At 39.1% G+C, this 22,602-nt stretch overlaps 1 pseudogene; it reads right to left on the minus strand.

Annotated features, from left to right (window-relative positions):
• Positions 1-2,559: 2,559 nt before the first annotated feature.
• Positions 2,560-3,334, minus strand: LOC102510060 (annotated as a pseudogene).
• Positions 3,335-22,602: the final 19,268 nt, after the last annotated feature.

Raw genomic sequence — 22,602 nt, forward strand, 5'->3', positions numbered from 1 at the left:
GATTTCATTCATATGAGATACTTAAGAGTAGGCAAATGTATAGAGAGAAAGTAGAATGGGGATTTCTAGAGCTGGAGTTGGGGAAAAGGGCAATTATTGTTTAATAGCTACAGAGTCACAGTTTTTCAAGATGAAAGAGTTCTGGAGATGGATAGTGGTGATAGTAGCACAACAGTGTGAAACTACCTGACGCCATTGAATTGTACACATAAAAATAGTATAGATGGCAAATTTTGTGGTATGTGTATTTTACCACAATTTAAGAAAACTCAGTAAATAGAAAACAATCCAATTTTTAAAGTTGGGCAAAGTATTTGAACAGACATACCCTAAAGAAGATACACAGATGGAAAATAATCACGTGAAAAGATGCTCAACATTGTTGGTCATTGGAGAAATACAAATTGAAACCACAATAAGAGATCACTACATACCTATTAGAATAGCAAAAATTAAAAATAGTGACCGTACTAAGTTTTGGCAAGGATACAGAAGAACTGGAATTTTCATAGTGTGGATAGGAATGTAAAATGGTATAACCATTTTGGAAAACAGTTGGGTGGTTTCTAAAAAAAGTGAAATATACACTTGCTATATGTGACCCAGCCATTTGACTCTTAAGTGTTTACCCAAGAGAAATGAAAACATATGTCCATACAAAGATTGTTGAAAAATATTTATAGCAGTTTTATTTGTAATGGTTAAAACCTGATAACAACCCAAATGTCCATCAACAGGTGGGTGGATAAACAAATTGTGATCTATCCATATGATAGACTATTACCTAGCTGCTTTTTATTACTCCTTTTTATTACCAAAAGGGACATGGATGGATCTCAAAATAGTTACACTGAATGAAAGAAGTCAGACAAAACAACAGTACATACTGATTATTCCATTTATATAATATTCTATAGAAAATATGCATTAGTCTATAACGACAGAAAGAAGACCGATGGTTGCCTGGGCATAGGGAGGAAGGAGGATAAAGAGAAAGGAGGGAGAGTTTACAAGGGACTTGAGGAAATCTTTGAGGGTGTTGGATATATTCATTATCTTGATGGTAGTGATAGTTTCATGGCTGCATGCATATGTCAAAACATATCAAACTGAATTCTTTAAATATGTACAGCTTATTGTATGTCAATTTTACTTCAATAAAGCTGTTAACAAAATAAATAAAGGAGCTTTATGAGCTCAAATTTGATCTGCCTCAGTAAATTTCCATCTGTTGGTGGAGACAGAGATTGAGGGTAATAACAATTTGGATTTTTCCCTTTGGGAAATGACCAAGTAAGGCAACCTGGGATGAGAAAAAATATTGCTGAACCACGTGGAGAGTTTTGAAGAAGTTGAAAAGTGTCCATTTTCTCTACATTTAATCAACATAGAAGGCCTCAACAAGATATTAGAGCCAGGAGGGATCTTTGAGAGATGAAATACAGTCCCGTTGCTTTATTTTACAGATGAGGAAATGTATCAAAGAGAAATAAAGGGACTTGCCTTAGGCCACACAGCTTGCAGAGCTAAGGATAAAATGTGAGTCCTCTGAAGCTTACGCTAATGCTGTCTATTTTTCTATATAGCTGACCTAAACCCTTTGGTAATTGTTAATCTAGGTTAGTCTATGAAAATATGGAGTAAGATAACACCTATGAGACGCTGAGTTCCTTCATGGCCATGGAGATGGCCCAGAAGCTAGAAGGGAACACCACTACCTTTACCTTCATATTTCTAGTCCCCAGACCCCTACAGACAGACAATACTCCTGGTAGGGCCATAAAGCTCCCCTGGCTACCCTCAGAGTCTAGGCAACTTGAAACCATTATTTCTGATGTAAATTCCTAACAGGTACAGTTAGTTCTGCTATAATGCTTGTTTTGAAAACACACAAATTTGTTCCAATGTGATTGATATATTAGGAAACAACATGAACATAATGGAAATTTGCCTTAGCCTTTGAGTGATCTTATGAGCAAGAAACACTAGGTGAAAGTAGAAAGCCATTTACCTGAACCGAGCTGCCTGGGAATACACAAAATACAGACACACACTACCCTCAGATATCTACCAGCTACCTCAGTTTACTGTGTGCGTTTTGAGTCGTGCCCATCCACATCTAATGTTACAAATTTTCCACTGATTTTAGATTACTTACCTTCCTACCACTGTACAGTGAATTACAAGCTGCAGCCCTTCCAATGCCTACTTCCTCAAACAAATGTCAAATCTTTTTTAGGTATATATTTCCCTTTGCTATACAGTATAATCTTGTTTATCTATTCTACATATGCCTGTCAGTTTCTACAAATTGCAAACTCCCAGTCTGTCCCTTCTTGTGGTAGCTCACAGTGAAAAAAAATGCAACAATGAATATATGTATGTTCATGTATGACTGAAAAATTGTGCTCTACACTGGAAATTGACACAACATTGTAAAGTGGCTATAACTCAATAAAAAACTGTTAAAAAGTTTTTAAAAATTTAAGGTAAAGTGCCGTATTTATCATATTATTTGTGAATTTCCTTTTTTTTCAGCTTGAAAGTGGTCATTGTTTATTAACTGACCAGATTATAAAAACAATCTTGGGAGGCACCATAGTTTATCTTTCTAAGAAGCCTGTTGATCTGGTCTTCCTTGTTGCCAGCATCTCCTTCTACACAATGCATGGGCTTCCTCTTCATTCCACTTTGTGAAGATCATTTGAAAGCCACAGGAAGTTTTTTGCTCCTCGACGCATTTTTCCAACAGTATAGTTCTCATGACTCAGATCCCCCATGCAGATGATGCCTTATTTACAAGTGATCAAGCAGTCAAAGTGTTACCTGTCAGGACAATTAGCTTCTTGTTGATCTTGCTAATACCACGCCTGTGGATCAATTCTTCTACTGATGTCAATTTGGAGTACCCCATGCAGTATATGGCTCCACAACCCTCAGCATGTTAACTGAGCCTTTTTGAGCTTAACAAAGCTTCCATTGAAGGGCTTCTATTGAAAAAGATGCAACACTTTTCAGATCTCTGGGCTCACACCCTTGATACCTCTGATCCTAAAGGCAATGCTTATTTGGGTTCTATAGTTACGTGGAAGTTGCCCGACTTTCTTGCCATCTTTGCCAGTCAAATCTCACTTCTGTACATCTGCCTATTTTCCTTATTGTGTTACTTAGCTTTTTTTAATAGATAAGCTTCCTCCTTGCCATTTGAAGCATCTTTTGGGCAACCTTCTTTCTCAGGTGCTTTGTCTTCAGCTCTAGAAAATTCCATTGCTTTTTTTTTAATGGCTTCTGGCATAGAGGGAATCTTCTTTTTCTTCTATTCTATATCCTCCATGGTTCCAGCCAGAAAAGAAGTTACTTATGAATTTCTTAACCATTTAACATGTGTAAAACTATGCTACCATTTTTATTAGGTTCTTATATCCTTTTTTTTAATGTGTCGCTGGTGAAGTTTTGGAGTGTTGTCTCCCTAAGCTCATCTTTTCCCAAAAGCCCTGTGGTTTTTATTGCAGTATTGTGCATAGCATGGTGATTTTTATGAAGGTATTTGTCACATTATAGCAGAACTGTATCAAGAGTGTGGTGTAAACCCGTGAAAGACTAATCTTGGGTCCAATAGCTGTGGGTGCACACGTGTATGCACGCGCGCACACACACACACACACACACACAGAGCAGTTGACCCCTGAACAACGAGGGGGTTAGTGGCACCGACCTTCTGCAGAGTCAAAAATCCAAGTATAATTTATAGTTGGCCCTCTTTATTGGTGGTTCCTCTGCATCCACCGTTCCATACCCATGGATTCAACCAATCACAGATCACGTAGTACTGTAGTAGTCACTATTAAAAAAAATCTGCATGTAAGTGGACCCATGCGGTTCAAATCCATGTTGTTCAAGAATCAACTGTTCTGTTAGGCAGGTGTCCTGTCATATAAGTTTGTTTCAAGGCTGACAGGAGAAAGTATCCATTTCAGAGTCAGCCCACACAGTGATTCTTAGTTGCAGGATATGGGTCCCTTGTTCCTTCTTACCAGTGACTGATTTTGGATGGAATGGAGACCATTATCACTGATCCACCAGCAAAGATAAGCATTAAATCAGTTCACATATAATGGATCAGACTTAGCAATGACCCACCCTCTTGGCATCTTAGGTGTTGGAAACTGTATAGGTCAAAAGCACGTTCCATGGTAGCCTGCATCAGAATCACCCAGGGAACCAAATAGAAAGAAGATTCCTGGGCCTCACTCCGGATCTGCCAAGTCAAATTCTCTAGGATTAGGACTAAGGAATCAGGAATCAGCATGTTGACAGGCACTCAGTAATCCTCAGACACCCTAAACTTTGAGAACCCCTGGACTAGAATGTCTGGCTCAACAAGACATACAAGGCAGAGCCAAGTTCCCAGGTGCCAAACTAGTTTTTACCTGAAACAGCTAGTTCTACTCTGTTTCATACATCATTATTGTCCAACTACAATGGCTTGTGTCCAGTTTTAGACCATTATTGTTGAGGATTTGTCATGGGTGCCACATGTTGACCTGTTGGGAAGAATTAGAGGTTGATAGAAAGAAAAGAAAGTGCCAGAGAGGGGTTGGACACATTAGAGAGTATTGTTTTGCAGCTGGTTCATTAAGTTCATGTCCCATCTGTCTGTCAAGTTTTTTTTTTTAGAACATGGAATTAAATTCTCTGGTGTGTTCTAAAACAAAGACAGGACATCTGTAGCTTCCTAATGAATAATTTCTCTCTTCTGTATTCTAGCCACTGGTGAACTGGCACTGAGTTCTGTATTTGTGTACAAGATGGTTTGGGAACAAAATAGCAGTTAAAAATTGTGGAGATATTATGAGTGCATTAAAGGAATATAGTTATTTTTCTGGAGATAGCCATTATTATAATGTGCTATAGTAATGCCTTGTAAACATCAGTAAGTGTTAATGTGGTGTTTAACATCTTTCACCTTGGAAAGTGAGTATTTTATTATGATTCAAGTCACAGATAAAATAATGAAAGATCTTAACTCTCTCCTTAATAGCCCCAAATACATGTTGCAAAATAACTCTAACACTTATTATGTTGGGAGGAAGAAAGCAAGTTCTATCTTCTTCTATTGTGTGCAAGAGGACATTGTAATAAAGATATGTTTTTGAAGTAAACAATGAATAAAATGGACATGAAAGTGCAGAATTAAAATGGATTTGCTTTGTCTCTTTTGAAATTCGGTGAAATAGGAACTACCAAGATGAAATTTATATGCCTGCTCTGTAAAATGACACCAAGTATTAGAGAATTAGCATGAGAATTAGTAAGTGCTGGAAACCTCCATTCCCAGAAGTTAAGCTGACCATTCATCTTGCCCACCCTTTTCTAAGTAAGACTTGACTTGACCAAGAATTCTTACTTTCTGATGGCATGACAGGTGTCAAGCTTGTATTTAGGAGTAAAATGTCATGATAGCTACATCTTACTTTCAATTATTTACATATAATGACCAGAGAAAGAAAAGGCAAATATGGCAAAATATTAACCATTGTTGAATCTAAGAGGATGGTATATGGGTGTTCACTGAACTGTTCTATCAACTTTTCTGAATGGGGGCAATTTCCATGGTATAAGTTTGGAGAGCAAAAAAAGGAATGTACAATTTGGCCACTTAAGGTCAATAAAAATATTTACAGTCATTCCAAAAACCCCTGAAATCATACCCAAGCCTATGAGTACAATTTAGTGTGTAATTCTGGTTTTATGGCTTAGCGTGGCACTCCTCTAAAATTATGACTGAAGAAGAAGGAAGTGAAACTCGATACTGCCCTGCCCACTATAATTCTTTTGATACCGAGTGTATTCTCCTCCAGAAGTATGACTTGTATATTAAATAGTATAGTGGCTTTCTACCTTCAAGCCTATTCTCATAAGATTATTTCTCTTTCTATAGTTGACTAGAAACTGAGTTGTCATAGTGTGATGATCAAAATGAGTTTCTGCAGAGAACAGGTTTTACGTAAGTCTTTAAACCAGTTAGACTGTAAACTAGGAAAGGGTGTAGAAATAGACTTGGAGCCATGAGTAAAATTTCATTTATCAAAATAAATGACAAGCTGGATTTATTCATGGAGTGACATCATGGAATCAAGGTTTTCTGCTAGAGTCATAGATGTTTTTATGCCATATATGTTTATATTTGTTTTTACATGTTATATATGTTTCCATTTCAGGAACTTGAAGCAACTTCTCTTTTCCTCTCTCCCTGTCATTAATTTTCTCTCCAGTCCCCATGACTTCAGTCTCAGACTCTCAAACTTGAAATGTGGCTCTGGGCAAAGGACCATATCTTATCTGCAGAATGAGGAGGAGGGCTAATGAACCTCACAATCCTCCTGGATCCCATATCAGTTCAGCCTCATTTTCATTTGCCAGTGAACTGTGTTGTTTAATCTCCTCACTTTCTGGGAACCCACCAGCCTCATGATCTCTACATCAAGAGTTTAAATCCCCCCTTCTCTGAAACAGTAGCAATGAAATTATTCTCATCTCCTTCTCTCTCTCTCAATCTCATTCTCTCTCTCTCTCTTCTGTCTCCCCTACCAACTTCCTTTTTTATAGGTCCAACAAATCACCACTTTCTGAGTTTCTAAACTTAGCCTTCAGGCTACCTGACCTATGAACCCTTTCACAGCTGGCTCCCCTCTGCACCTGCTGGAACCATTATAGTTCTACATTCCATGGAAACCAAAAGATTCTTAAAATATGCTTAATAAATGATGGTTTCCATTCTCTTAGGCATGGCAGGCGATGTGCCTAATGGGGTCAGCTGGACCGAGTTATATTCTCTACTGAACCTCTTAGGTATAGCCCCAAGACTTTCAGATTACCAAATATTTCCATCTACCTGAACATCAGCATCTGGTTCCAGATGCATAGTTAAAGTTATGACCAGATAGACACAGAAACACCTGTGCATAGTTTCCTAAAGCACCTTCATGATGACAGGTATTGTGTTGCTCATCTGCTGCTGCTATTATTAGAAGCTCTTCATACTGACTAAGCTGTTATTGAGGATGAAGTGGATTAAGATTTACGGAGTCTGAGTGGTAAACATATGACACAGGGCTTTGAGGGCAGGCTGGGTGGCGTGCAGTTTTATTTAGCACCACACCTCAAATGCTCAGCATGGCAGCCTGTGTTAAGGGCACTTTCTAAGCAGTAGTGAAGCAATTCAAATGTTTGAATGGCTCATCCAAGCTTACCTTCCACCACAGCCCAACTAACTGGAGGGGGAGCAAGGGGACCACAGATGCCTACCAACTGGGCAGATGAATCACTGAGTCCCTCTGTGCCTCTGTTTCCCTGTGAAGTTCACAGACAAAAACATCTGCCTTCTACTTGCCTTGAGAGGTTGTATTGAGGACTGCAGGCAATGCTGGCGAAGTGCTTACAACTCTGAAAGATATGAGAATGCAAATGAACAGAATGCCATATCACAGTGGGTACTTTGAACCCTAGGTCCTTCTCTACATAAACATAGGTGTGTCATTTATGTCTTTTTTATGCAAATGCCTTTACATTTTGATCAAATTAGTAACTAGAGAGCCATTAAACGCAAAGCAATCTACTAAGTTGTGACGTGACTGCCCCTCAAGGAGATATCTAAGGTGGGGACAGAGAGCAAGGGCCCTTGAGATGTGTATGCTGGAGAGGGTAATCTTTTACGAACTATGTCCGTTCAGTGTGAGGGTGCCAAAAGGTACAGCAGATCCTGTCCCATTCCAGCAGAGACATCTGATGGAAGCCTGTTGAATTGGGCCAGGAGCAGTGGGCGTCCACCAGTCATACTCTGACTTGTGGATCCTACCAGCACTCAAATGGAGAGACAGCAGCACTGAGGGCAAAAAGCACACCTAAGTGAGATCTCTGATAGATCTCCATTCTCCAGGGGATACGCAGAATAAACTACAAATAATAAAATAGGACCTTGGGAAAATACCAAGAACAAGAGAAGGGGCATCATCCTCAGACTCAGATTACTCACAGGCCCCTGAAAAGATTTCCTACAAGAATCAGAAAAAAAAAATTGGAAAGTTTTACCTCCTCAGAAGAACGCAGAGTAACTGACCTCTTTAAAACAGATTCGAAAGAGTGCAGGATGGATTGAGACAGAAAAAGAATAGGATGACAGGAAAATGGAGGTGGGTGCGATGAACTCTTGAGTTGGAAAATTTAAAATCCATCGTGGAGACAATAAAGAACAGAATTGGCAATGGGGCATCACCTTTCTTGAGGGCAGTTTAGCAACGTGTGTTAATATTCTTAACATGGCCTTTTACCCAACAATTCCATTTCTAAAAAATTTAATCCAAGTAAATAATAGTATGAATTTACAAAGACGTAAATACAAGACATTAATAAGGGCTTTTATAGTAGAAAAATGTGTCCACCAATGGGAGAATTACTTAAATAAATTACAGTATTGATATATCACTGTATTAAGGCGAACATAGCATTAACAATGTTAAGCAACTATTAAACATTATGATATCAATATTTATTAAGACCAGAAGGAAAGATATGTGTTTAACACATCCTATATTGTTAGGTAAAGAAAAATGAAACAGTTTACAAAATAATACATAGAGTGAAATCTTAGTTTGTTTTTTTTTTAAAGTATGTGTGTGTGAAACAGAAAAGAAGCCTGGAAAGATTATGATGTTAACTATTGCTGCTTAACAAACTGCCTTAAAACTCACTGGCTTAAAACAATTACCATTTCTTTAGTTTATGATTTTGCAAAGTGACAATTTGGACTGGGTTCAATCGGGCATTTCTTCTGGTCTTATGCTCCCTCATGCATCTGTGATCAGCAGCTGGTTGGCTGGAAGCTGGCTGGTCTCAGATGGCTTCAGCTGAGACAGCTCACCTCTACTCTTCCTGATCCCTCATTCCCAAAGAAACTGATCTGGGTTTGATCACATGTACACCTAGTGTTCTGAGAGTAAGACTGAATCTCGAGCTGAGACCTGGCATGTTACTTCTGCCACGTTCTGCTGACCAACGTAAATCACAAAGCAAGCTCAGATTCAAGAGGAGGGAAAATAGACTCTACCTCTTCATATAAGGGACTTCCAAGTCACACTGAAAAGGGGTGTAGATACAGAGAAGGGACTAATTGTAGCAACTTTTGCGTACAGCACTGCCACACTTAGAACATTGATTTTAGCTCAGTACTTATTTAGGACATGGAATTACAATGAGTTTCACCATATTCTTTATATGTTTCTATACTAGCAACATATTTTACAATAACCACGTATTACTTTTGTTACCAAAATCAAGTTATTTCCATCTTAAAATGTTACTAAAAGTTTTTAATGGCATTGCAAAATAATCATGATATAATCTTGAGTAGAAAAAGCATGATGGAAAATTATAAAGTGTATGCATAACATATCTTAAAACATAAAATGCACAAAGAAGGGGCTAGAAGGAATTATCAAAATGTTAACAATGGTACCATTTGGGTGTGGGGTTATGAGTATTCTTATATTTTACTAAACTTCCTAAATCTTCTCTAATTAAAAGATATTACTTTAATAATTAAAAAAACAGGGGGAGGGTATAGCTCAGTGGGTGCTTAACATGCATGAGGTCCTGGGTTCAATCCCCAGTACCTCCATTAAAAAATAATAAATAAATAAACCTAATTATCTCTCCCCCCAAAATTTTTAAAAATTAGAAAAAAAACTGAAAAATGAAAAAAGTTTTTTTAAATGACATTTAAAAGAAGGATACAACATTAATGTCTGAAAGACATCCTGGAACCAACAGTAATAGTGTCTACCACACACACTGAGAATGATTAACTCTGTTCTCTGCACCTGAAATTCAATGGTAAGAAAATCATTTTTGTTGAAAAAAAATGACAGACTTGTCTACTTAGGAAAAAGCATTCAGAAAAATGTCAATAATGTGGATTTGAAGAAAATTATAGTGCAAGCTCTACATCCTCTGATACAATTTAGCAGAAACGGTATAATCTGGAATTGTTGGGTGCTGCCCAGCTAATATTAAAGCTTCTGCTATACTGGTTTCTTACATCTACACCCAATTGATTAGTAATCCAAGTGCAGAAGTGACTGATTGAGTCTCTCTAACCTCCAGCAGCGAGGCCAGACCAGTGTGAGGAAGAGAGGCTCCCAGGGCACAACACTGAAGGCGGGGCCCCTGGCCCAGGCCAGGCCAGCCCACGCTTGCACCGGGTGGTGAAGGCCTCCTTAAATGTTATACCTAGGCACCTCTCCTGCCTCACCCTAGTCCTGGCCATGCCTCAGAGAACTAGTCTCACTCTTCTTAACCACAATGGAAATACCCTCCAATTATGGCTTTTATGCTAGGGGTACCGACAAGTATGTTAGCCTAAGTTCCCAGAGAAAAGAGCCTGAAGCTGAGGGCCTGTGTGTGGGTGACTTATCAGGGAACGAGGTGCCAGGAAGCAGAAGTGAGGTTCCAGGGCAGTTAAGTAGAGAAGGAAAGAGAACCAATATGAAGAGGATTTATCAAGCTGGCTAGCAGTGGGTACAACTGATAACTCAAACCATGAGATTACACGCTAAGAAACCACAGAAATGGCGTCTCATTATCATCTCGGGAAAGGAAAGGAGGAAAAGGGGAAGAACGGATCCATAGGCTCCCATATTTCATTGTTCAAAACTTTTTCCCCAGAGGCATGAGCTCCCCACACTGCCAGGGCACACTGGAGCAAGACCTTTGCCCTGAGCTTCATGCTTTAGCTTTGCCCGGCACACCACAAACCCTGCATATCATACACACAGATGCACACAAATATCGCAGAGCATGCCTGCCACTTGGGATCCGACCATTCGCACTGGCCCCGCACAACCTCTAACCCTAAACATCTGCTCCTGCTCAGACCCCAGGGGAATACTTCTTCACCTGGATTGTCCTGTATCCTCAGAACAAAAGTCAGCTGTGTCAAAATGCCATGAAGATTTGTGGTCTGCTCCACTGCCGACATTGGAGGCCAATATCTTTTGGGAGTTTGGGGCAGATTTGAGCAGCAGAAGTTCTTAGGTTAGAAAAAAAGACAAATTTGTTAATTTGTCAAATCCGTCTCTGAGAACTTGAAGGCAGTAAATTCTTTCATAGTGAAGTATTTCCCTAATACTGCCAAGTCTTCTTGTTTTCCTTTGTGTTCCAACTCATGGTTCTGGAGGAACTGACAAATTAATGTATTCACAACGGTCATGTATTGTGGCTGAGGAACATTTCATAGCATTTAACAAGTTGTTTTACCCTTTAATTTGTTTTGTCTCTCAGACCCAAAGTCGCCTTCTATATTTTGCTGTGTGAGGAGGTTACGGGGACTCTGCAAACTACATGTCTACTTTCTGCCAATAGGGGAGACTGCAGGGAGGCCAGAGGAGGAAGGGACTTGGTCCTCTTTCTGTCTGTTGGGTGTTCCTGGCAGCATCACCCGCACAACAGCCCTTCCATGTGGCAGCGATACCTGGTTCATGCTCTGCTTTTTGTGGCGGTTCCACAACCAGCATCCTGGCATCTACTAGTCAGGTCACCTTCCCTGTTCTGTCTCCACCCCGGTTCTGCAGTGCCCTCCTCCAAACTTCTAGCATCTTCTTTGTTCTCCCAGCCACAGGCATGGTAGCTTCTGCAGACACTATCTTCATGTTCTTTCATGACTCCTTTTCAGTTTTTTAGTCCTCTGATACCTGTTTACCAATTCCTTATGTTTTTGCTGTTGGAATGACTGGTGTGAATTTTGGCCTTTACTGATACAATGGCTCTGAATGTTACAAGTGAGAAGTGTAACAATAATTCTTCACAGTGCAATTAGATGGACGTTGAGTGCTGGAATTGTGATTGGCTTTATTTTGATAAACGTCTAATAAGATTTAATTAAATTTTCAACAAGTTAAAGTACAATTTTATTTAAATACTTTGAGTTTAAATTTTTTATATTTATGAATTATGATTTGTATTGTGGCTTTTACTTTTAATAAATTTTTTACTCCTTTATAATTTTTTCTTTTGTTTTTTGTTTGTTTTGGTGGAGGGAGGTAATTAAGTTTATTTATTTGTTTTAATGGAGGTATTGGGGATTGAACCCAGGACCTTGTGCATGTTAAATACCTGCTCTACCACTGAGCTACACCCTCCCTTCCAAAAAATACCTTATTTTTAAAACATGCTATATTAGTCAGGGTGAGAAAGAGAGAGAGAGAAAAGAGAGAGACATTTCAAGGAATGTGCTCATAGGATTGTGTGATTGTGGGGGCTGGCATGTCTATAGGATAGGCCAGCAAGTCTGGAACTGTTAGGCGGGAACTGATGCTGCTGTCCTGAGGTAGAATTTCTTCTTACCTGTGAAACTTCAGTTTTTGCTCTTCAGGCCTTCCAACTAATTGAATGACACCCACTCATATTCCTGAGGGTCATCTTTACTTAAAACCAATTGATTATAGATGTTAACCCCACCTACAAAATACCTCAACAGCTACACCTAGATTACTGTGACTTAATAACTGGCTAGTATAGATTATCTGAGTTGACACATTAAAAACTAGCCATCATTTTTATATATGAAATATATAAAATAGTAAATAAATACAATATAATAATATAAAATATAATATAAAATAACACAAAATATAATAAGTAAAATAATATAATACATAAATATATTTTATTTACACTTTCATAAATATACTTAACATTTGTGTTAACTATCAAACATACCCTGAATACAGTTATGTTTGATATAAAAATGAAAAAGACAAAGGTAGAGCTCAGGAAAAAAAAAAAAATGCTCCTCCACTAAAATGTTGACCTGCTGGTTAACAGTTGCCCCTTCAAACCCCTCCTTTTCTGCTCCCACAGGCCTGCTCCTAACATCTGCAGGACCTGGAGCAAGAGTGAAAATAAAGCTTACCCATATTTCCATTTTTTACCAATAATTAAAATATCCATTTGCTACAAAATTTGAAGTTGCAGAAATTTCATCTATTTGTTTAAATTGTGTACTTGATGAGAATAATTTTCTTGCTCCTTGTTTTTGATGAGTAACTAAATCTTCGTTAAACCTGGAATTTGTGATACAATGTCCTGTTTGCTAACTTATAATAATCATACCTAGCTGGAGGCTGCTTGTTTGCATTGTTTTCAAGTTTGGGACATTTAAGAAGATCACCTCTTTCCATAATGGAAAATCTTAAATACCTTTGCTAAACAAGCTTGGATTTGGCAATGTCCTTGAAATACGTTGCAACCAGAATAGAAAAATGTTTATGGTCATTGATATTTTCTACCAAATTGCTTCATAAGAAACTTCATAACAACTTACTATTGTAAATATTTTCTCTTTTTTTATTTTTTTTTTTTTTGGCTAATTTGGTAAGCAAAATTGATGGTAGGCCAAAAGATACTTTGTTTTTAATTACTGGTAAGTGAAATCATCTCTCAAGGTTGTACTTGAGTTAATATTAAATAGTATAAGGCATGAAACTATTTATAGTTCCTGACCAGCAATTCTACTTGTTAATTTATACTGAAGAAACAGTCCATAGTGTTAAAATATTTTTTCTGGCATTATTATAACATTGGAAAATTGGAGTCAATGTTCAATGAGTGGGGACTTATTGTCTAATTATAATAAATTTATTTAATAAAATTTTATGCAGTTCCCCAAAATGGCTACAATATTAAGTCTATATACCATCAAGGGTGGCAGGGCAGGGGAAAGGGATGAGACTCATAAGCATAAAAAATGTTTAAAAATATTCAAGATACTAGTTATTCATACACTTTGAGTATATTAAGATTTTTTTAATGCATTAAAAAGACCAGAAAGAAATTCATCAAAATGTTGATGGTGGTTATATTAGGGTCACAAGACCACAAATACTATTTTTCTTCATTAATTGCCTTAAAATTTTTCTATAAAGAAGTTATAGTACATTTTCATTGGAAAGAAAAGTGAAAAAAAAAAAAGAATTCCATGTATTTCATTGAAACTTTTGAACTCATTAAAAATCTTTATTATTCAGAGCAAAATGAAATATTCAGCTTTTCACTTTCTTTGAATCACTTTACTTCCCAATTTACTGTGAAGGTTGAAACCATCTGATGATTCCATCAATTTTTCTTTTATCATCACTCAATGTCCTTGTATATTGGACTGTCCTTTCCTATTGTCTTAAAGAAATATCTTGCCTATTTTCCAAAAGTAAGTCTTCCAATTGTGTTCTTGGTTTGAATTCTTTCTTCCTCTCAAAACTTTGTCCCATCCATTTTGGCCTCTTTCTCGTGGATTTGCCCCTTCTTTCATTGGATCCTTCCCTGAAGGCTAAGGATGTTGGATACCATTTCATATGCTCCCTGGCCATTTGTATGTCTTTAGAGAAATACCTGTTTAAGTCTTTTGCCCATTTTTTAAATTGAGTTATTTGTCTTCTAATATTTGAATTCTAAGAATTCTTTATATATTCTGGTTCCAAGCCTCTTATCAAATATATGATTTGCAAATATTTTTTTCCCATTCTGTTGGTTGTCTTTTCACTTTCTTGATGGTATTGTTTGCAGCACAAAAGTTTTTAATTTGAATGAAATCCAGTTTAGTCCAATGAAATCTATTTTCTCTTCTGTTGCATTGTTTGGTATTACATCACAAAAGGCTTTGCCTAATCCAAATTCATGAAGATTTAATCCTATGTTTTATTCTAAGAGTTGTATAGTTTTACTTCTTACATTTGGGACTGTGATCCACTTTGAATTAATTTTGTGTGTGGTACGATAGCAACTTCATTCTTTTGGAAATAGCTATCCAGTTGTTTCACCATTTGTTGAAAAGACTATCCTTTCCCCATTGAATTGTTTCGGCACCCTGTCAAAAATCAGTTGATCATAAATGTAAAGGGTGTATTTTTGGACTCTCAATTCTGTTCCATTGATCTATATGTTTATCCCTTAGGCCAGTACCACACTGTCTTGATTACTTGTGCCTTGCAGCAAGCTTTAAAAACTGTAAATGTGATCCTCTCCCTGACACTTTTGATCTTGAGCAAATTACTTAATCTTTTCTTTTCAGTTTTCTTATTCTGTTCAATCATGGTAAAAAGAACATCTCCTTGAGAGTATAAAAATAAGTTCCCACACCCCACCCCTCCCCCCAAAAAAACCCTGATTTTTCTGTAGCCATGGAAATAAGTAGCCACCATCATCAGATTTCAACCATTTAATCAATCAAGGACAACTTGCTTTAGGGAACATACTTCTTCAAGCCAATCAGTCAGTACCAGACCCTCACTTCTGAAAGCTAGCCCATCAGAAACATTCTCACCCCACATGATGCTACAGAAAAAGGAGTCCATCGTCAAATAAGTTTGGGGAAGGCTACATACTTTATATCCTTTTTAGAGGTTTATGGTGCCTCTATATAGGTCCAATTCCCTAGGAAATAAACTGAAATAGAGATTTGTGTGCAGGTGGTTTGTGGGGTGTCTCTTTGGAAACAGCACCTGTAAGGGAGTGAGAGAAGCAAGACTGGGCAGAAGGAGGTTTCACTGCAATACACTGACTGTGGGGCCCTCCACTGATTTCACAAGGAGCTCTGGAGCTGGACTAGCCATTCAGAGTCATTATGCATTGAGGCAAGATGGGTCAGGCTTCTCTGGTCATTGGATACAGGCTGTGCGAGGGATGAGGGGGAGTAACCATGGGCAGTTCAGCTCCCTTCTGCCAAGGCATCTTTCAGAGAGGGACAAAACTGAGAGCTGTCAGCAACCGGCTCATCTGATCCTTCGGCTTGGGGAAAGGGCAGCTAGCTCAGTGAAGGGGGATCCTGGGCCACCCAAGTATCTTCTACAGCCCAACTGTTCTGACACTGATACTCTGACACCCAGTAGGTGTCCTCCAATTACACTCAGTTCCAATATAAATGAACCAGAGTTTGTGAAGATCCCATAAGTCAAAGGGAAAGCCCTTCTCAAATTGCCCTCACTTCAGACACCAGCTGCAAATCTCAGGGACTATCAGCATTTCCAACTGTCCAGCTATAAATGTGAGGGTTCCCACAGTCCTCTCAGTTTCAATAATTCACTAGAATGACTCACAGAACTCACTGAAAACCCTATGCTTATGATGACAGTTGTATTATGAAGGGTACAACTCAGGAGCAGCCAAGTGGAAGGCACACATAAGGCAAGGTGAAGGGAACCACAGAACTTCCATGTCCTCTCCTCATGGAATCTGGGTGCGTCACCCTTCCAGCACATCAGTGTGTTCACTGACCAGGAAGTTCCACAGAGCCTCCCAGTCCAGAGGTTTCTGTTTGTTGGGATTTCATTCCATAAGCCTAATGGCCAAGTGACTGAACTCAATCTCCAGTCCTTCTCCCCTACTTAGAGGTCGAGTGGCTAAAATTTACAGCCCTCAAACTACAGGTTTAGTCTTTCTGATGATCAGCCCCCATCCAGATCTAGGCACACACCCGCCCCGACCGCCATATTATGTCAATAGGATAATAAAGACACTCCTATCACTCATTTAGGATATTCCAAGGTTGTTTTTTCTTAAAGCTTTTTCCGTTTTTGAAGTTTTTTGTTTGTTTGTTTGTTTGTTGGGTGTAGGGGAGGTAGATTTATTTTTTATTCTCTTTTTTTAAAATTTTTTTAATGGAGGTACTGGGGGCTGAACCCAGGACCTCGTGCATGCTAAGCACACACTCTATCACTGAGCTATACCCTCCCCGCCCAGGAAATTCTAAAGGTTTATGAAGCTCTGTACCAGGAAACAGGGACAAAGACCAGATATTCTTTATTATGTCACAGCTTATTAGTATATTAATTCTGGGATATTCTGCAGTTTAAGAAATAATTTAACTTTGCTTAACCTGGTATTTCCTCACTTTACTTGACCATGAAGCCCCATTTTATGGACCCTCCATTTTCCCCCACACAAGACCTATTAGCATCCATGGGAAACACAGTTTGGAGAACAACACTCAGACCCTTATTCCTCCAAGCTCTGAAGCTGCTTTCCCAAATGCCTGGTGGTGGGACTAACTACATAACTTGTGGGGCTTAGTGCAAACCAAAGCATAGAGTTCCCTGTTCAATATTACTAAGAGCAGCAATAGCAGCAGAGCATAAGTCAATCATGGGGCACTTCTGAGCACAGGGCCTCCTTTGACTGCACAGTTCACACGCCCATGAGGCCAGCCCTACCTGACATTTTTTTATCTACTCCATTTTTTTAATCTCAGTGAATGGCATTGTTATCTACCCAGTTTCCCTGGTTATCATTCCTGGCTTTTCCTCTCCCTTGTCCCTCACATCTAATAAATCACCAAGTCTTGAAATCTCCCTCTTAAATATCTTTCAAACTGGCCCACCCCTCTTTATCCCCACTGCCAATCTCTCTAATTCAGGCTCTCATCACCCCTCACCTAGAAGATGGCTTCAGCCTGCAACACTCCTGCTGCCTCCTACCTGACTACTCACAAAAGAGCCAGGAGAATCCTGCTAAAAATGCAAATCTCATCATGATTCTTCCCCCACCTCCTCTGCTGACAATACCCTAGTGACACCCCTTACTTGGGGGATAAAGTTCAAACACATTAATGTGGCTTATAAAGCCCTTTCTGCTATGGCCCCTGCTTACTTTTCAAGTCTCAACTCTCAACACAATTCTTTTCCTCCTGGAGGCCATTCTTTCTCCTCCATCCTTGCAAGTTAAAAGACCCAACCCTCAGGCATCCAGCTAGACTTCATAAAACCTCAAGACAGGTCACATAGGCTGGCATCACTGGGGGCAATAAAACAGAAAGAGCTGTAGAGCTGGCCTGAATCCCCTGTGGCACAGTGCACGGGTTGTCTCTGCAGCAAAACCCCTGTCCCAGAGGTCCACGTGGCGGGGCAGTACAGGGTGGTGACTCAAAGCAGGGCCCCCTGGGACCAGACTGCCAAGATACTTAATGCTTTTCTGCCTCAGTTTCCTCATCTGTGAAAATGAGGATATTAAAAGCATCTACCTTAAATTAAGGATTAAATGAGCTGAGGTATGTTATACACTTCAGATGTTCCCTGGCAAGCAGTGAGCATTATATGAGCATTACTGACGTGGCTCAAATCTGTTTCTGTTTCTTCTCTCTCTGGTCAACCAAGACCCACTATCCTTTCTCATACTCATGGCTTCTCCTAATTGATGGCTTTGGTCTAACCCTGGATTGTTATTCTCCAGCTCATGCCATTGGAGATTTGATGCCTCCTCTCTATACTTTCTCCAAAACCCAACCCCAGTCCATTTATGTCTTATTAATACTTGTAACAACTACACCTCATGCAGAAGGTGTTTGCATTTCACAGAATACACACAGAAGAGGCATATCAAGGAATTGATCTGAACAACTAATCAACCACAAAGGGTAGTTAAGAGTGGAAAAAGGAAGATTGAGGCAGAGAAAGAGTCAGACTTAAGGTTGTACTTACAGGAATATAGAGGAGGGAGCAGTTTTTAAGAGATATAGAGTAAAGAATTATTTCAATATCTATGGAACATAGGACTCTGACTACATTACTTAGTGAGATATATAAGAGTGGAAAAAAAAAAGGCAAAGAAATCTTGCACTTAGACTGTGATGATCAGAGAAGAGAGGCAAAAGCTGGGAACTTTGACCCTTGTTTGAGGAGAAAGGACCTCTTTGAAGCCCTGTGGCCCCTTCCCACTGATGTTAATAAAGCACAATTATCTGGCTCCAATTTACCTTTCCAATCTTCCTTTACACTATTGCCCTTGACATATTCAGCCCAACATACCTACTTTCTGTACCATTTCTGCACTTGGGATTTCCAATTAGTTTCCTTTGCTCTGACACTTCAAATTGGTCCTCCATGCACCAAATATCTGCTGACCACAAACACCTACCCCCTATAAGATTCATACACAACACAAAAGATCTGACCGTGTTCTCTCCTCCAGCTGTGTATGCCTTCTACTCAATGAACATTTCTTGATCTCTACTCCTAAAAATAATCTGTCTTCTCTGAATTTACACACAACTTTACCTATACCGCTCTTAGGATACCTTGAGTCCTACCTTCTGCTGTGGCTATTAAAAAGTACAGACTTACCTCTGAATTGACTGAAAGCTTCCTGAAGTAACTCAGACTGATCCATCCTTGGATTACTATAACTTCTAGAATGATAGCCTGAACCATAGTAATAAGTAATCATGAATGACTATGATCTGATCATTACAGAAAACAGTAGCTCCATTCTTCTTTTGTTATAATTTTATTAATACAACCTAAGAGTGCCCCTACTTTTTTTCAGTGGCAAACTATTACATAACATAAGCTTAAAATCAACAAAGCCCTTTTCTTTTTTAAAGAAGCTTTCTCTCGTTCTAGGATATTTGTGAAGCTGATCTTTAAAATTGTCTTTTGAGTCTATCGTGTAGTCTATGGAGATCTTGATTCTATCACCCAACCTGTAATCTATTCCTCCAGCTTTTAGTCATCTGCCTGTTAGGCAGTTTAGATAGAAATGAGCACTGCGCAGGGGGAGAGGAAGGAGAAAGGAACAACCTAGAACACAAGGAACCTGAGCTGTCAATTAACCAGACACAAGGAACCTGAGCTGTCAATCAACCAGAGAGCAGGGAACCTGAGTTGTCAATCAATCAATTAATCAATCACAAAACCAGGGTATAAAAACAGGAATCCTCTCTTGGATTGGCCTGCTCCCAATTCTCGGGAGTGTACTATTTTTCACTATTTTTTTACTTCACTAATAAAAATCTTGCTTATTATGCTTTCTGTCTCTTGTCAAAAATTCTTTTTTTCAGGTGACTAAGAATCGAGGTAATTCTTATTTTCCTTTTCCCGGTAGCATGCCCATTTGGGAAGTGTCTTTTCTAGATCTTCAGCGAGGTAGCTTATAAAAATACAAATAACTCATAAATCCTGCATAAAACTACATACACTGAGGGTAAAAAAAACCCTCCAAGCCAATATAGATTGATTAATCAGAGAAGTTTGGCCACTGTTATTAAAAAATTAACTAAAAATCTAATCCACATAATCCATTGTATTATTTGCCACACTACATTTCCTGAATTCATCCGTAAGGATGTCAGGTGTCTCACTAAACCAAGAAATTTCTATCAATAGCTTTTCTTTCTTCTACCAATCTCTTGTAAAGAAGAAAATGAAGTTACTTTGGCATGCGTCGCTCCTGGTGAACCCAAGCTAGTGCCTACCACCTTATAAAAGGATTCTAATTTGTTTAACAAAGCCTAGCACTCAGGCTCACCTGGCTCTCCCCACATGGAAGGGAACGTGTTACTCCTCCCAAAATCAAACAACTTGGTGACTCACTCACAAGAGAGTGGTTACTCCTCTTGACAGCTGATCATAACCTGGCAGCATGCAGGCAAAGTAAATCAAGCTGCATTACTCATCCTCCTAGACTGCCCGTTGATGAGAAATGTGGGAAGAGGGGTAGGGCCTCACCCCTGTGATTTCCCAGCACCTACACACGGTCCACAGAGCATCCCAGCACAAGAATAGCCTTTAAATAACCCACTGATCCCCTCTCCTCACTACCTTTTCTGCCCACTTTCTTATTCAGAAAATATCCACTATCAATTGTATAACATTCATTCCTAAGGATGGTCCTAAAATACAGGCCTTTCTGGCAAGAAAGGTCTTTTGATAATTTTTTCCTCTGCCAGAAATTACTTTGGTAGATGGTGTCCAATACATATTTGAATTGAAGCTTGTTTCTTGCTAAATCCATTGAGGGGGGTGTTAAAATTTCAACTTAGATATAGGTTTTATCTATTCAGGTTAAAAAGTAGTTCTTGAAAATACTCTTTAATATATCTGAGTATTTCCTGGCTCTCAGCTTTCTTTAGCAGAGTTCATAATTCTGTTAATTCATGCATATTGGAGGAATCTTTTTATTCAGGGTACCATGGTATATTCCAAGAAATTCCTAGAAACTCCTGTCAATGCAAAATAATTCTATTTAATAACAACTTTAGTGGGGGCATGAAAAGAGGTAGAACAAAAATGAAGTTTGTAAGCATAATTGACTTTCTCTTAGGACGATTTCCAATATAAAATGTATTCAGCTAGCAGATCCTGACATAGACTTTTTCAACTACCAATCAAAATACTTAAGAAGAAGAAAGAAGTGGGGAGGGTATAGCTCAGTGGCAGAGCGCATGTTTAGTGGTAGAGTGCATTCTCAGTATGCACAAGGTCCTGGGTTCAATCCCCAGTACCTCCATTAAAATAGATAAATAAATAGATACATAAACTGAATTACTCCCCCCCCCCAACAAAAAGAAGAAGAAGAAGAAAGATGAATACCAAGATCGAAATAAAAGCTATTAAAAGAAAACTGACAATTAACCAATGGGGAGAATTCCACTAAGTATAAGTTAGATGGAATCATCTTGAAAAGTTTAATCAATTGCTCTTCCTTTCTATGCCACTGGGGAAAACTGCAAACTAGCAAGCAAGAAGTCAGGTGGGAAAGCCCATCTTTTTGCCCCTGAATGAAGAACTAAAGGGCTGCAGAAAAGAGAAAACTTAGACAGCCAGCCTTCCTTCATATGGGAGATGTGTTTTGAGGGAGTTGGCGTGTTCTCTTCTAGTCCTCCTTCCTTCTCTTTCTAAAAACATTTAAATTCCATAATAAAAACTAGGCAGGAGCTGGGATAATACTGGAGGCGTTGTAGCTCCTTAAGTGAACACTGTAGAAACATCAAGACAGAAAGAGCTGTGAAAATAGAAGGATCTGGCAATTGTAATTGTAGGGAAAATGGAGTCAGTCAGGCTCCCTCACCTAACAGCTGGTGCCCAGTGACTCAGCAGTATTATCCTGCATGCACAGTACCTATATGTATTGTTATGTAATGATGACTTGCACTGCTCAAGCGCTATGGTTGCCCACATAGTTCATGTCGTTGGCTAGATGCCGGCTTTGTTTGCCTTCCTATACAAGGCGGTCGGTATTTTCTGCCTCTGCTGCCATTGAAGCCTGTGTAATCTGCTCCGCAATAAAGGCATGTCAGAGATACCCACGGCTCCGCGAGTGGTCTTCGGTCTGCCCAAATCTGTGAACCTATCAGGCCTCAAGCACCTTGAGCACCTGCAATACAGTAATGTTTCACGGAGCCCACAAATCAGAGGGTGATGGAGGCACTGGGGCAAGAGAAGAGTCTCACTAAATGGAAACCTGCAAGAGGCTGGGAACCAGGTGATGAGCTGCACATCAGCTACAGAGCTGACAGGGAAACTCTCAAGCAGAAGTCAAGGGCAGGCGTGTGCTGGTAAAACAACTCTGACCCACCAAAAGCCCTATTTTGTTGTATCTGCCAATTTCCATGGTGTAAATAACCCCACCGTGGTAGACCTCAGCTATGAACGTAACCAAACCACAAGCTGGGAAGAAAAGCAAACAACTCAGAATTGGTATAAGCTGCATCCATCACATTCCCTGACAAACAGGATGAATTTCTCTTCATTCTGGAATGAGGAAAGAGGATTACATGAGAAA

This window comes from Camelus ferus, chromosome 3, assembly GCF_009834535.1.
Source record: "Camelus ferus isolate YT-003-E chromosome 3, BCGSAC_Cfer_1.0, whole genome shotgun sequence".
Classification (NCBI taxonomy): Eukaryota; Metazoa; Chordata; class Mammalia; order Artiodactyla; family Camelidae; genus Camelus; species Camelus ferus.